This window comes from Ruditapes philippinarum, unplaced genomic scaffold (assembly GCF_026571515.1).
Source record: "Ruditapes philippinarum isolate M1 unplaced genomic scaffold, ASM2657151v2 ctg2307_1_1_1_1, whole genome shotgun sequence".
NCBI classification, from domain to species: Eukaryota; Metazoa; Mollusca; class Bivalvia; order Venerida; family Veneridae; genus Ruditapes; species Ruditapes philippinarum.
The window spans coordinates 224,491-241,761 of NW_026860066.1; the positions used below are offsets into that span (position 1 = coordinate 224,491).

Below are 17,271 nucleotides of genomic sequence, written 5' to 3' on the forward strand. Positions count from 1 at the left end.
GACAAATTGGTCTTTTTGATATAATAAAATATTTGTGGACAGTTGCAGATCATTTGGCATGAATTGTCTTCTTAATTGCTTCTTTGTTCATTTTCTCTCAGATCCTTCTTTTTTAATTTAATAAACTTGTGTCGATGAAAAGCCATAGTGACAAGCTTACTCATGTAATCGTAATCAAGGTGGATCTCTGACAATTTTCATACTTATTTATGATTGCTGTTTTGGAGGTCTTCAACTTTCTCTCTAAGATATCTGCTAAGTGAAATTATACTTCAAGAAACTATGTAAATTCTCCAATAAATAATTTTGACACTCACTATCTTATGAGAATACACCTCACTTAATTTAGCAGTAGTTCCGTTCCTTTAACCACTTTTGACGACCCTTAAGCTATACTGGATTTTTCCATTTCCAGGATCCATCGAGATTCATGTAAAATTGTAAACGAGTATATTCACAAAGTTTAATATAATTGTCATAAAAAACCAAAATAGACTCCAATTAGTGAACTAACTTTAGTCAGCAGTGAATTATAAAAGAGCAACCAATGATTTTAGAATTTGTTAAAGGTGTTATTATTTCATACAAGTAACTGGGAAAGATTTGACAAATAAATGTATACATGTTTTCTAGTAAGCTTAGAATTAAACAAAACCAGACATACTCAAAGTCGGTATCTGTAATGACGTTGTCGGTATCTTCTCCGCTACCAATGTCATCATAACCGTCAATGACAACATCAACGTCAAACCGAAAGACAACTTCTCGCCGGAATCCGTCGGAACAGCAAATACAACCAGACCAAGCAGCTGCATGATGAAAACTGGAAGCACGATATTAATCAAGTAGTAGGGTATTTTCGTCTTGTCTTAGTTCATACGAACACAAGATACTCAAGGGGTGAAACTAAGTAAGGGCAATATCTTTTCTAGCGTACGTTTTGTATGACGTCATATTCGCCATTTTGATCCAAACGTTCAATATCAATTACGTCATAAACGTTTTTCAATTTGATTGTACTAGTCGAGAACATCCATGTTGATATCTGAAAAAAAGAATTAGGAATGATGACATTTACCGGTACATTTTTTCATTATTTGAATTATGTTATTTTAAGATAAATTAAGCGTCAATTTAAAGTTCAGAAAGTTTTTCCCATGTCGTTCCACAGGAAATGAAATAGGTGACGGTATGGGAAGAGGCAACATAATATACTGTTAACTGAAAAACTTTCAAATGGATGTTAGAAAAATAAAAGAATACTGGTATGATGATCAGATTCATACCTAGAATAGGTTTTTATGGTTTACCTTTGGCTGATACCGTGGCATATGTAAAAACACGCATTTACTAGAAAAGAATATAACGCAATGTTTACAGATTGATAACAAACAAAGAGGTAGTACTGAAATGTTAGAACAAGAAAGAAATATATGAATATACCACAATTTCACATGTCTGTGTATCGAAGGGAAACTTTGAGATGTCCACTGAGCAGGATAACACAAAGTAAGCTGGTGCGAGCCAAAATACTGAACCACTGGGGTTTACATTCATTGGGATACTTTTCTGATTCCCATCATCACCTATTACTTCTGTTCCAGTAACACTGTAATCGTCAACGCAATAGTGGAAGATGAAGAATAGAAAAAAGATTGTCTATTTAAAACATTCATTTATCAAATATCTACATGGCCTATTGTGAATCCTATATACATAAAATCTATAGTAATATGCAATAATTTTAAGAAGTAACATTTCTTTTGACTTTAACAGAGATATTACGATTGACAAATATTGAAAATCATGATCTTCATGGAAATGTCAATTTATAAAAAAATTAACTGGTTAATTTTTACAAATATGAGAAACTTCTTTACAAAATATTCAATGTATAAAAATTGGATGCATGTTCAAATATGAATTCAATATATATAAGATAAAGTAACTCACGAGTTTTTCAATGCAAGTGTAGGTCTCCATATTTGACCTGATTTGAAATATACGTCAGACACGTTTCCATTCTGAGATATGTTCCAAGAAAGGCGATGATCATGCCACATCTATAATATAATGACGTTATTTATTCATGTCATTGAGGGAAATTATTGTATATTGCCACACGGCTTAAATCTTATATAACTTAAGACGTGATTTTGGTGACTGATTTGTGCCATTCGTGTTTTCGCACCGCGACCTCGGCAAGCGAAAAGTCGAGAATTATCAAGTTAAAATTGCGGGGCGCGGAGCGAAAACTCACCTAATTTGCGAGAGCGCGGGTCAAATTTATAAATAAATAAAAATTCGCCACGTGGGTGGGCGGATCGAGATTAAAGATATAAAACTGTGGGCGCGGAGTAATAACACGCTCATAAGTGGGTGCGCGGGGCAAGTTTAATAAAATAAAACTTCGCCCCGCCCACCCGCTAATTAGCGTAAATTAGCTCCACGCCCTGTCATTTTAACTTCAAAATTCTCGACTTTTGGCTTGGCGGAATCGCGGGTCGAAAACACGCTAATAAGCTGGAGGGCGGGGTTAAGTTGTGTTTATTAAATTTCGCCCCGCGCCCCTGCTAAGTATTGTGTTTTCGCTCCGCGCCCCCTCCGTTAAACTCATTAAATTTCGCTCCACGCACCCGCGGGGCGACGTTTTATTTATTAATTTTCCCCTCGCGCTCCCGCTATTTAGCGTGTTTTTTTCGCTCCACGCCCCCGCCATTTTAACTTGTAAATTCTCAACCTTTCGCTTAGCGATGCGAAAACACGCTACTTAGCGAGGTTGCAAGTCGAAGTTTTATTTGTAATTAAAGATCGCATCGCGTCAGCGCTAAAACGCTTGTTTACGCTCCGCGCCCAATTCGTTTTCATTCTTAAATCTCGATCCACGCCCCCGCGAGGCGAAGTTTTATTTAGTAAACTTCACCTCGCGCTCCTGCTAATTAGAGTGTTTTCGCTCCCCTCCTCCGCCATTTTAACTTGTTTATGCTCAACTTTTCGTTTGGCGGGGTCGCGAGGTGAAGACACAAATGGCACAAATAAGCCACCAAACGTCAAAAGGCAATTTTTTGAGAGAATGTCTTCATTAATACTTACTAAATATGAAACTAGTTCCTATAAAAAGTAGATAATGATTTGTTCCTTGTTTGACGTATTATGCGAAAAACTTGTTTAAACACATTTATACGATTATTTTACACATATAAAGCATAATGTTCTCTTAAGGAATCGTTCGATGACAAACTTTGCAAGCTAATATAAATAAACTTACGACTACCAAAGATCCTATAACTGCTAAGGTCTGATCTACAATATCCTGAAAATGATAACATTACATATTATTTTAGCTTCTTTTTTAATAATCTAATGACTGCAAGGCATTGACAGGTATCAACATGTTAACAAGTACAATTGATTTTATTCAAGTGACAGTGAATAGACTTTTTAACGATTTTATACCGCTTACAATATGATTCTATTCTTTGCCAATAAATATATTGTTATATTTATTTTTCATACAAGTGACAATAAAATGCTATTATGTTATTTCATACCAGTGACAATATATTTTTACAATAATATTTCATACCAGTGACAATATATTTTTACAATAATATTTCATACCAGTGACAATATATTTTTACAATAAGATTTCTTGTATCATAGTTTGGAGACCTTTCAGTTGAAAATGTGTCAGGATTAAATCGTATACATATACATGCACAGTGCGTTAACTGGAGTGCGGGTATTAGTTACCCGCACTCCAGAGCATGCCAATTGATTGGCTCATTTTTGCTGGGGTTTACATATTGTGACCGCAGAGAAAGGGAAAGCGACAGAAATGTCATATTCAGATGTTCGTTCATTGGTTCATTTTTGCCCGGGGTTTCATATTGTGACAACAGGGAACGTGCTTTTATGTTTTACTATGATACAAAAGAGAAAGAACACCAAAACACTCGGCAATCTGATTAATACTCGGGGGCTACGCCCCCTCGTACAAATCAGATAGCCTCGTGTTTCGGTGCTCTTTCTATTACATACCAGTTACAATATATTTTTACAATAATATTTCATACCAGTTACAATATATTTTTACAATAAGATTTCATACCAGTGACAATATATTTTTACAATAAGATTTCATACCAGTGACAATATATTTTTACAATAAGATTTCATACCAGTGACAATATATTTTTACAATAAGATTTCATACCAGTGACAATATATTTTTACAATAAGATTTCATACCAATTACAATAGATTTTTACAGAAAAATGTCATACCAGTGACAATATATTAAGATTTCATACCAGAAACAATATGTTGTTTTAATAAAATCACCTACCAGCGACAATATGTTGTTATTATAAGATTACATACCAGCGACAATATATTGTTTTTCATAAAATGTCATACCAGTGGCAATATTTTGTTATGATAAGATTTCTCAACATCGACAATATATTGTTATGATAAGATTTCACACCAGCGACAATATATTGTTAAACTAAGATTTCATACCAGTTACTATATAGTGTTATAATAAGATTTCTCACCAGTGACAACAGATTGTTTATTGTAAGAGAACATTGTACGTAAACTTGATCAGCCGGTCGAACGTTGATATTGTAACCAGTCAATAAATCTGTTTGTAATTTACTCTCGTCATTGATCGAATAGGCAAAAGTTTCTGAAATAGATTATATAACTGATAATGGCATATACATGTACACATATTATTCTTTATTTTCGTTATGAACGACATGTTATCTCGGATGTGCGCTCTGTATAACTGTTGATATGTTAAAAGATCTAAAACTCATTCTCATAATGTGACCTAGCAGAATTACATTACCTAAAAACATCAAATTCGTTCCATATTTTAATAATACTTTTGTAAAAAAAAAATTTCTTTAGCTCTAGCTATCTAATGTTTATCTCATAATTATTCTAATCTGCATTTACAATTTATAATTATTCCTCTAGATATTTTCCATTTAACAATGTCCATTATGATAATTAATTGTGATTTTTAGCGGAATAAAATAAAAGATTCTTACCTTGATACAAGGAGGTGAGAAGCACACATACAATAATTTTGAACATTTTTACTTCGTGAAGATATAACTGGTCCGCACGCAGAGACTGGGAGAAACAGCATTTTATATAAGTACAAGATATACCATAGCGCCAAACCATGCGCTTCTGACAAAATCTTATGTAAGTCGGAATAAATCAATGTCCATTAGAAATATTTTATAAAGGTTTGTAGTACATTCTAAAGGTTCATTGTGTGATTTAGTTTCCATTATTATTTTTTTAAGTGGCCCTTATCCAATACTTGAGTAGATGGGACAAAATGGGAACATAAATTCACATTGCTGAAAACGTGATTTCTATATTTAAATCATTATTATAAATCACTGAATTTAAGCTATAATCTCAGTTATTTACATAATCGTTAAATATTGGTAAACAAGTTATGCTGCCGGAAAATAAATGACCTTTGATAAAGAGGATGACTGCCTAAAGTTACTTTAATTGTAAATTAAGATTTTATTGTTATCCTCTCTTTTACATCTGGTCAATAATATTTGGATTTTGGTTTTCCTTTTAAACTAGCAGATAGAAACAAACTGGCAGATTTTAATAGTGCTTATTGGTACTATTATAGCTGAAAAAATATGTTTGATGAGTACTCAATATATTTTGAGGATACTTTATTCTTATTCTTCATTATTCAAGTATGTTGATATTTAATAGTATTATAAATAGTATTTTAATTAATTTAATGATTTACTGTAAAGAGGATGCTGTTTGATTTGAAGAAAAAAACAGAAATCACTCTTTAGATTTTCATTTCTGATTATTTCTATATTGCAGACTCATCAATGTACAATTCTGGTAAACACATTATAAAAGGAGATTACCACTCATTCATTATATTAACCGTCAGATTTAAAAAAAGGATGAATTGTTAGTTATATATTTGCAGATTGACGCTAAAAGCCCTGTTATTGTTTTAACTATATTCATATTAATCTGTACTTTGCGATGGATAGATTGTTACCTAGAGATGTTTGGCGATAAACATTGTTACCTAGGAATGATTGTCGTTAAATATTGCTACCTAGGAATGATTGGTGATAAATATTATGACCTAGGAATGATTGGTAATAAACATTGTTACCTAGGAATGATTGGTGATAAACACTTTTACCTAGGAATGATTGTTGATAAACATTGTTACCAAGGAATGATTGGTGATAAAATATTGTCACCTAGGAATGATTGGGGATAACATTGTTACCTAGGAATGATTGGTAATGAAAATTGTTACCTAGGAATAATTGTCATAAAATATTGTTACCAAGGATTGGTGATAAACATTGTTACCTAGGAATGATTGTTGTTAAATATTGTGATATAGGAATGATCAGAAATAAACATTGTAACCTATGAATGATTAGCGATAAAAATTGTTATCTAGGAATGATTGGTGATACACAATGTCACCTAGGAATGATTGGCGATGAACATTGTTACCTAGGAATGATTGGTAATGAAAATTGTTACCTAGGAATGAGTGTCGTTAAATATTGTTACCAAGGATTTATTGGTGATAAATATTCTTACCTAGGAATGATTGGTGATAAATATTCTTACCTAGGAATGATTGGTGATAAATATTCTTACCTAGGAATAATAAAATAACACTGCGCTACCGGTGTCAATGAATCAATAAGCCATCTTAAGCCACTTGAATTGTGCCGCAAAGCTGACAAACTCGTATGTACGTCAGAATAAATCAATGTCCATTACAAATGTTTTGTAAAGGTTTGTAGTACATTCTAAAGGTTATGTGTGTGATTTAGTTTGCATTATTATTTATTAAAGTGGCCATTATCCGATACTTAGTAGATGGGTCATAATGGAAACATAAATTCACATTGCTGAAAACGTGATTTCTATATTTAAATCATAATTATAAAGCACTGAATTTAAGCTATAATCTCAGTTATTTACAGAATCGTTAAAAATTGGTACAAAAATAAACTTTAACAAGTTATGCTGCCGGAAAATAAATGACCTCTAATAAAGAGGCTATGTAAACGTTATGCTTGTGAGAGAAGCATCTTTTATTTTTCAGATTAAGAATTAATAAAATGGCAATGTTTGTCTTTGATTGAACCTGATGTTTATTCGAAACTTTCACCCTTGTTGAAGTAATATAGGAGATGAGTCAATGATTCAATAAGTCATCTAAAGAGAATTGTGCCGCAAAAACTGACAGTGTGAGTTGATGTCTGAAGAAGTTTCACATTTATTTGGTTAAGTCGGAATTGTTTACTTATCAAATTAATGTTCAATATTCATGTAGTTTAATAATGTTTATAATGTTTGTAAAATATTAAGCTTATTTAATTAACGTTGAACTTATCCCACGAAACAGTACTTTCTGATCGGACAATTTTGTCAAATTGTCATATCTTCGTAACCTGATGGCAAATTTGAAAAAGAAATTGTGAAAAATTGTTGAAATAACATTTATTTTTAGTATAATGATATAACTGCATAAACATATAATAATCCTTTATCGGCTAAATATGAACGAGAACTTTGAACATATATGTGAATATGATAACGACATTAAATATTTATGATTTATGTTAAATGCAAGTAACAATTATTTCTTTAATAATAGTGATGGTGTCAAAAGAGCCACAACAAGCAAACAAGATTAACACTGGGAAGAGAAAATGGATTTATTTTAGGGGCACAATAAATGGAGAGAATGTGGTATATACGGCAGATACCTGGGCGTCTAAGACAATCATCTCCATGAGGGTGTACGATAAACTTCCAAAGGCCAAACGCCCAGTGTTGGATTACTCTGTAAATATAGTTGGTGCCGGAGGTGCACTTATTCGAGGCATCGGTAGAGCAGAGTTTGAGTTAACTCTCGGCTCACTGAGGTTACTTGAGAATGTCTTGGTTGCAGAGATCGAAGACGATGCTTTGCTGGGGTATGACATTTTAAGGGGAAGTAACGGGGAGCCTGCCGATATACTTTTGTCTAAAAATAAAATAGTATTAAATGGAGTAGAAATACCTGTTTTTCAAGTAGGAAATGAAAAACGAGCAAGGCGAGTTGTTGTGGCGGACGATGTGAAGTTACCAGGCCAAGCTGAAGCGTTAGTCAGCGTCTACGTTGAACGTTTTGAAGAAGATGATAGGCTCGATGCGGACTTTATTATAGAACCTACAGCACATTTCAAAGAAAGCTATCCACTGCATATGGCAGGAACGCTAGTAAATATCAATCGTGGTCCCACTTGTAAGGTTCGTATCCTTAATCCGTTTCATAACGAACATACGCTAAGACAAGATTCAGAAATCGGTCGAGCAGAGCGTATAGTAAGAGTAGTCAGTAGAATAACTGAAGCTGAACATGCTGAAGAGAAAATGAATTTTGAAAGCGCGAAGAGTTCAAATAGTCAATCCAGCTGGCGACATCGCGGTGTCACAATCTGAGTTAGGCACAGAAAAAGATGTACCTGAACATCTTAAAGATTTGTATTGTAAGGCAATTGAAGGTAGGTCAGACCATGAGAAGCAGGTCATTGCAGGACTTCTTTCAAAGTATCAAGACACCTTTTCAAAATCCGAATGGGATATAGGCCTGACTGATTTGGCAGAACATCCGATAAATACAGAAGGCTCTCCTCCAATAAAACAACGCCCTCGAAGGGTCCCTTTGGCCTATGCCGAAGACGAGAAAAGGGCGATAGAAGACCTATTACAAAAGGGTGTCATACGTAAAAGCACCTCAACTTGGGCTTCTCCGATCGTCGTTGTGAAAAAAAATCAGAAGCAGTAAGACCTTGCGTTGACTATCGAAGGGTAAACGCACTTGTCAAACCAGATGGGTTCCGACTTCCGCGTGTGCAAGTCTGTTTAGATGCAGTTGCTGGAAATTCACTATTTGGGAGTTTTGACTTGACCAGCGTTCTGTTGCAAATATGGCCATTTTAAGATGACCCGTATGCCGTTTGGATTGAGATTGAGTAATGCAGCTAGTACGTTCCAACGCACTATGGAAATTGCGCTCCAAGGACTGCAATGGGAAACTTGTTTTGTCTTTATAGATGATATTATTGTTCATGGCTCCAGTTTTGAGCAACATATTTCAAGAGTAGATCAAGTGCTTGAACGTATTAAATTAGCAGGGTTTAAGCTTAAGCCCGATAAGTGTCACCTTTTACAAACAAAAGTTGTATTTTCTAGCAAAGGTGTGTTACCTGATCCCTCTAATGTATTACAAATTGCAGAGTGGCCTCGTTCAAATAATGCCAAGCAAGTGAAACAGTTTGTGGCAACTGGGTCGTACTATCGTCTTTTTGAAAAAGATTTTTGCAAAAACCGCCCGCCCACTGATTGACCTTACAAAGAAAGATGTAAAGTTTGTTTGGTCCGAGAGCTGTGAAGTTGCTTTTAATTTAATTATGAACACTTTAATGGGTCCTGAAATTATGGGTTATCCCTTGAACGAATCTGGTAGTTTCTATCTTGATACAGATGCGTCGGGTTCCAGGATAGGGTCAGTCCTCCAACAGATGCAATCAGGTCGCGAACGCGTAATCACAAATGCGAATCATGGTTTAAAAACAAGGCCGAGAGAAATCACTGTATTAGCGAACAGTAGTTTATTTCGTGCAATATTTTCGCCAGTATTTATTGAGTCGGCATTTTGTTGTACGTTATGACCACCAAGCGCTGGTGTGTCTATTTAGGTTAAAAGAGCCTAGCCAAACACCTAGAGATTGTACTTGTGAACAAGTGGACATGAGTGAGCCATTGAAATGCGGTCCTTGTCTTAGATGTATGCGACGCGCAAGTTGATGTCTTTACAAAACCTAATCATAGTCGCGACATCCATGTCAAATACTGGTATAAGATTTCCACAGTGCGAAGTATACCCTGTCCGAAACACAACAAGTGGAGAAGAAGAGCCACAGCCAGGAACGTCAAAGTCTCCTGGCCCTAGTAATGAAGGTGGGAAAACTTGTTGCTGGCACGAGGAACCGAAGGACATCGCCGCTAAACAACTACTGGATACCGATATAGGACCTATCCTGTCCGCAAAAATTGACAATAACAGGCCACGTCGAGAGGATATGGAGTCTGAAAGTCCAGCCTGTCGACATTACTGGGTGCTTTGGGATGATCTCCTTATAAGAGATGGCATGTTATGCAAGACATTCAGAAAACGGAATAATGCAGAATTATTTAATCAGGTTATACTACCAAAACAGCTTAAGGAAGATATCCTCGCCCAGATGCATAGTAGCATTCTTTCGGGGCACCTTGGAGTTCGAAAGACTAAGGAAAAGATATCACAGCGATATTATTGGTACAACCTCAAGCAAGACGTTCGATGGTATATAGCAAAGTGTGATACGTGTGCCTCCGACAAGCCCCCGGCTCAAACCCCTAAAGCTCCTATGGGTCACATCAAAAGTGGTGCTCCTTGGGACACACTTGCATTAGATTATATGGGACCTTTGCCGCTAACACCTAGAGGCAATAGGTATATACTTGTAATGACTGATGCATTCACCAAGTATGTTGAAGTTGCGGCAGTGCCAAACCAAAAAGCAGAGGACTGTGCAGCACGAATCGCAAATGATTTTATCTCAAGATGGGGAGCCCCTTTGAGGATCCATAGCGACCAAGGTGCAACTTTTGAGAGCAGAATTTTTCAAGAGTTGTGCCACTTGTTGTCAATAAGGAAGACTCGTACCAGCCCTCGAAACGCCCGCTGCAATGGTCAAACTGAGCGATACAATAGAACCCTTCTTAAAATGATTAGGGCCTATCTGACTGAAGAACAAGAGGATTGGGACTTGTATCTTGGTTGTCTGGCTGGTGCATATAGGTCAACACCAAACGAGTCGACGCATTTCAGTCCAAATTTTCTAAGTTTAGGTAGAGAAATACGCCTTCCAGCAGATATAGTTTACGGTCACAAACAAGACACCAAAGACACAGATGTACCTTTGCTATGTGACCACGTTGAACGTCTCAGGAGTCGCATGTTACAATCACACGCGTTAGCCCGAAAATATTTGCTGTCTAGTGCAAAGCATAGTAAGGAGGTATACGATACTCGAGCAGTTTTAAATAATTATTCTAAAGGAGATTTAGTTTGGTTACTCCATGAGTATAAAAAAGTCGGGGTATGCCCAAAGCTTGAAAAGAGATATGAAGGGTCTTTCGTTATCAAGCAGAAGATATCTACCTTGAATTTCGAAATACAGATGGACACATATGGCTAGTCAAAGGTTGTTCATCTCAACAAACTAAAGCCATATGAGGGAACGACAACGCCAAAATGGACCGTAAATGTTTCAAAACGTCTTAAGAAGCAGAAGTAATGACATAAGTCCGAACTGAACTGACAAAAATCTGTTATATTAGTTATTTTTTGTTTGATATATTGTTAAACTATGTAAAATAAAACAAAAGTGTTTTAATTTTAAAATTATGTAACTGTTCCTTGTATAATAAACTATTTTTACTATGCATATGCAAACGAGCAGCATGGCTGAAATAAGACGATTTTTGAAAGTGTTATTTATCATTAATAATCGTAACCTCATGTAACGTAGTCAGTGCGAAGAGATCCAGTAAGTTAAGAATTTGTCATTTAGGCATATTGTGTAAAACAGGTGATATGCCAGCATACTATGTAGATTTATTTTTACGATGGGTATAAACAATAAAAATAAATGCTCTTAAATTAATAGTAAAATCTGGTTATACATAGTAAGTTATTATCACAGACTTGGCGCAAAAGGAAACAAAAATATACTTTATTACAGTACAAACATTTATTAATCGACATGTTGTGTGACATATCAAAGCATTCCGATGTATTCTTCTGTTCGTGGTATTCGATATTCGAAGAAGTTCGTGCGACACAGTGACAATGGTGCCAGATTAATTTAACTCAATATATCATACATGTACTTATATTGGTCGTTCTTTTGCAGAAATATAATTGGAAGGAAGCCAGAGATGAAACATCGGCGATACCGGTGACAGGTGTGTGGTAAGGAAGATCGAAAGGGTCAGCTAATTGGGCATGTACTGAAGTACTATATTCCTATGGACCGGGTACCCTTCTCGTGTAGCTTATGTAACTTTCGTTGTACGGACAAAAAGACCCTAGTAAACCACTTTAATAATTACCAGAGGCATAAAGATGAAGTTCTAAGATCCGGAGTTACAAATTTGGCTTCAGAGTTGTTATATTTTCTGGTCCTTCGGGATCATTGATGCCAGCACTATTAAGTGTTGAGAATTGAGTACCGCTCAAGCCGGTGCTAGGGGGCGTGAGGGATGTTGCACATTTCCATTATCCCTCATGTACAGACTCAATCAAACCGAGTCTGCAATTCTCTTGTAATTTTGTTGTGATTAATGCTTCCGAGGGATCACTTTGTTTCCAGAATTTTTATACTTCACAACAGCAGGTGTCAAGTGCTGTGTGGCAGCTGTAAAAAGTTGCCCCGTACTTCACTTCAGTGTTGTTATATTTTCTGGTCCTTCGGGATCATTGATGCCAGCACTATTAAGTGTTGAGAATTGAGTACCGCTCAAGCCGGTGCTAGGGGGCGTGAGGGATGTTGCACATATCCATTATCCCTCATGTACAGACTCAATCAAACCGAGTCTGCAATTCTCTTGTAATTTTGTTGTGATTAATGCTTCCGAGGGATCACTTTGTTTCCAGAATTTTTATACTTCACAACAGCAGGTGTCAAGTGCTGTGTGGCAGCTGTAAAAAGTTGCCCCGTACTTCACTTCAGTGTTGTTATATTTTCTGGTCCTTCGGGATCATTGATGCCAGCACTATTAAGTGTTGAGAATTGAGTACCGCTCAAGCCGGTGCTAGGGGGCGTGAGGGATGTTGCACATTTCCATTATCCCTCATGTACAGACTCAATCAAACCGAGTCTGCAATTCTCTTGTAATTTTGTTGTGATTAATGCTTCCGAGGGATCACTTTGTTTCCAGAATTTTTAAACAGGACAGAGAATCCCGTAAATGCAGAGGCAATGATACTGCCTGTTTTACTTGGGACGGATCTGCCATACCTGGATTTTGGTGACATTGATTCATCCATTTTCGATCCGGAGGACCCAGAGAAGCCAGTGCTCCCTGATTTGTTGGCAACATCTGATATGCCTTCTCCACCTGGACAGTTGCATAAGCCAAACCAAAACTAAAATAGGGGATTCCTTTCAGTTCAAAATTCGTTAACACCTTCGGCAGTGATATCAACACCTGTAAATGCTGTAAGGAATGCTCAGAGCCCATTCCTGTTGAAAAAATTCTGGAAGCAAAGTTATCCCTCGGAAGCATTAATCACAACAAGATTACAAGAGAATTGCAGACTCGGTTTGATTGAGTCTGTTCATGAGAGATAATGAATAAGTGCAACATCCCTCACGCCCCCTAGCACCGGCTTGAGCGGTACTCAATTCTCAACACTTAATAGTACTGGCATCAATGATCCCGAAGGACCAGAAAATATAACAACACTGAAATGAAGTACGGGGCAACTTTTTACAGCTGCCACACGGCACTTGACACCTGCTGTTGTGAAGTACAAAATTCTGGAAGCAAAGTGATCCCTCGGAAGCATTAATCACAACAAGATTACAAGAGAATTGCAGACTCGGGTTTGATTGAGTCTGTACATGAGAGATAATGAATAAAGCCTCAAATAATAATGAATAATGAAGCCTCAAAAATGTGCCTCTTTAGCCACCATAGTAGCTTCAACCCAGTCAACTTTACCACTAGCTAGTTGGACTCAAGGATTTGCTGCAAGTGCAACTTTCTCTCAACCTATAACTCCTCCTGTATTAACATTCGACATGCAGTTGTCCTTACCAGCTTGTAACAAATTGCCGTCAAATTACGTAACAGCTTCTTCTACAACTTCCATCCTGCCTTCTTTCGTCAAAAGTACAACCTTGTTGCCTACTTTCCCAAATCTGACACAAGCACCAGCTGCTATTGAACCTGCAACATTCCCGCAAAACTCAACACCTGATCACCGTGTAACTGTGTCATCAGCGAAGAATACACCTCTCCAGGATGAAGCTGTCTATGTTCTTAGCGACTTGTTAGATGGGTCCTATACGTCTGATCCTCTTTTCAAAGATCTCGAGCCCACAGAACGAAAAGCCCACCACATCTTGTTCAACTTCATCCCAGACAGTCAAGACTCCTCCATCTGATGAGAAACTGAATAACATCTTAATGGCTATCCACTCCAATGGGAGAGAACACCATGCAGTCAACAGGAATTTGAGGTCGGTATTAGAGGAGTTGAGGAACATCCATTGTGCATTTGCGTCTCTCGAGAGAACATGTGTCAGACGTAGCAACTATGATAGAATAACAAGACTAAAGATCAACAAGGCAAAGGCAACGTTCACAGGACGCCGCCCCCGGACACACCCAAGCAGGACACCCAGAAGGCACCAAACAAATACCTAGAGTAGACACAAGGGCAAAAGGAGCGGGACATGTAATGTGAAATAATATAAACAAAAACAGGCCAATAAGGGAATTAAAGGGAAAAGGGCTGTACGGGTTAAAAGGTGGGGGGTGTTCTGCGGATGTTTCTAAATTCAAATTTCACCATATTAGTGTTAAATGTTGAATTCTGCTTAAGCCGGTGCTAGGGGGCGTGGACGGTAACTTGCAATTTCCATTACCGTCCATGAACAGGCTCAATCAAACCGAGCCTGCAACATTTTCAATTTTGCCGTGTTGGGCTTTCTTTAGGGATTCTGTATTTTATCTATTTTAAAATGGAAGAGGGGGAGGGAAAGAGAAAATACCTACCGTCAACGACAATCCAACAAGACAGACATGTAAACATCCAAAAACAAGTAACAATACAGACAAGAGGCCACCTTCTCTACCAGCAAGGTCTAGGTCCCATAACAACAGGAAACATAACACGTCTACTAAAAAAGAAAACATGAAACGTGTTGTCAAGAAAGTTAAGAGGAATTAATCTATTTAACGACGTATAAGTCAAATTTTATATTTCGCCTGTCATAATGTTTAGACGGGTCCGTTCTGTGTCTGTCGATGGTAGGAGGACACAGAACGGGTAGGAAATTGTATGGGTTTTTTTCAACCTGTTCTACCAAATATATATGAACATTTTAATTCAACAATTGAAATATAGATAAAAAGAAACATAAATAGGACATTCCTTCACATAAAGTTTTAAAATATAAGTGATATTTGATAATTATTTAAAGTGCTGTTTGTTTGTTTGTTTGGATTTTTACGGCACGTCAACACATAACTGGCCATATCGTGCCGAATGCTAGAATAGGCTTAAAATATTATGTAAAACATTGTAAATGACAATAGAAATGAGCCAATTAGATCCTAGAAAACAAGTTTATCTCTTTTAAATAATCAATTATGTTTTTTGATGGAATTGTATTAAAAAGTTCTTTGAGGGAATTTACAGAATAAAATCTATTACGGGCCTGTGAAAAATCATGACATTCAAGAAGAAAATGCTTGACAGTAAAATTTTCATTACAACCTACACAGAAAGGGGCATTGTCATTTGTGAGGAGATAAGAGTGGGTAATTTTAGTGTGTCCAATTCGGCATCGAAGAAGAACTGTTTGATCACGGCGGTTAAAACATGTCGATAAACTGGTGCTAGGGGGCGTGGACGGTAACTTGCACTTTCCAGTACCGTCCATGAACAGGCTCAATCAAACCGAGCCTGCAACATTTTCAATTTTGTCGTGTTGGGCTTTCTTTAGGGATTCTGTATTTATCTATTTTATGATCACATCCGTGTTATTTGTGCCGTGTGGCGGCTGTAAAAAGTCTCCCCGTACATTTAATCAATGATGTTATATTTTCGATCCTTGAAGATCGTTCAGCACGACAATATTGTTGTGCTTGTGGTATTTTTAGTTTCAACTTTTCGGCATTTTCTAGTTGGGTGGTTCCAATATTCCTACTTGAATAATGTTGAATCACCCTTAGGATATGTTGCCTGCTTTTTAAATTTGTCTTTTGACGTCTTATCTGTGATACGCAGGCTTCAAATAACCTCTGATCCCCTTTCAAAAAATTCCATTTTATTTAGTTCCGCCCATTGTTTTCTCGTTTAGGGCACACGCTTTTTATTACTCGGGGACCATACGCCGCTTTTCATGGAATGGCACGGAAGTGTCACATTGAAGGTTCCATGATAACCGCCGTATGAAACACATCTGCGGATGTTTCTAAATTCAAAATTTTACTATTTCATGTTTAAATGTTGAATTCTGCTTAAGCCGGTGCTAGGGGGCGTGGACGGTAACTTTGCACTTTCCAGTACGTCCATGAACAGGCTCAATCAAACCGAGCCGCCCAACATTTTTTGAATTTTGTCGTGTTGGGCTTTTTTTTTAGGGATTTCTGTATTTAATCTATTTTATTCTTACTTTTAAATTTGTACGAAAATTCCCATTGAACAGTATTGAAAAGTGATAAACTCTCTTTTAAGTGAAACTAATCAAATGAACTTTGATATGATTTTCAAAGTGTGTTTTACGTTAACAGTTATGTTGTCGTTACATGACACTGTAAATTTTTTTATAAAAAACTTTAAGACATTTGGGGATGTAACTATAATTGATGTTACATATATTATGTGTGGCAAACAGGATTTTAGCCACATTCCGGGGGGGTAGTGAATCCCCCGGTTTTATGTACCCCTTGGGATTTTTTCATTTTTAGGGAAAGGTTTTTATTTTTTTTAACATATGTGGGGTTCCCGCAAAGGGTAAACAAATAAAATTGTGTTAAAACCCTTTAAAAACATTTTAAAGAAAAATTCCCTTTCACATTTGTTGTGTACCACCAGTTCATTTTGCGGTTTTCTTTTTTTTCTAAATAAATTCCCACTATTGGTAGATTTTAATAAAATATTTTGACAGTTTTCCCCGGTAACATGTGAAGTTTTTGGGCCACTGTCCATACTTTAAATTTAACATTCCATCTAAAAATTTATTGCCCCACCCACCCCTTGCAAAATAAAAAAGGGTTTGCTTCCAAATTCATTTTTCCAGATTTTTTTCCATTGTTTATTTGTTTACGGGGGCTTTCCCCCATTTTTTCTTTTTTTTTCCTTTTTTATTTTAAAATAGCAGTAACAAA

General features: G+C 36.5%; 1 long non-coding RNA gene across 1 annotated transcript; it reads right to left on the reverse strand.

Moving 5' to 3' along the window:
• Positions 1-939: 939 nt before the first annotated feature.
• Positions 940-4,870, reverse strand: LOC132758757 (uncharacterized). The gene is made up of 5 exons (XR_009629622.1): positions 4,560-4,870; positions 3,269-3,313; positions 1,954-2,063; positions 1,444-1,609; positions 940-1,045 (listed from the first exon to the last, which is right to left on the reverse strand). It is a non-coding gene; the product is annotated as an uncharacterized LOC132758757 (long non-coding RNA).
• Positions 4,871-17,271: the final 12,401 nt, after the last annotated feature.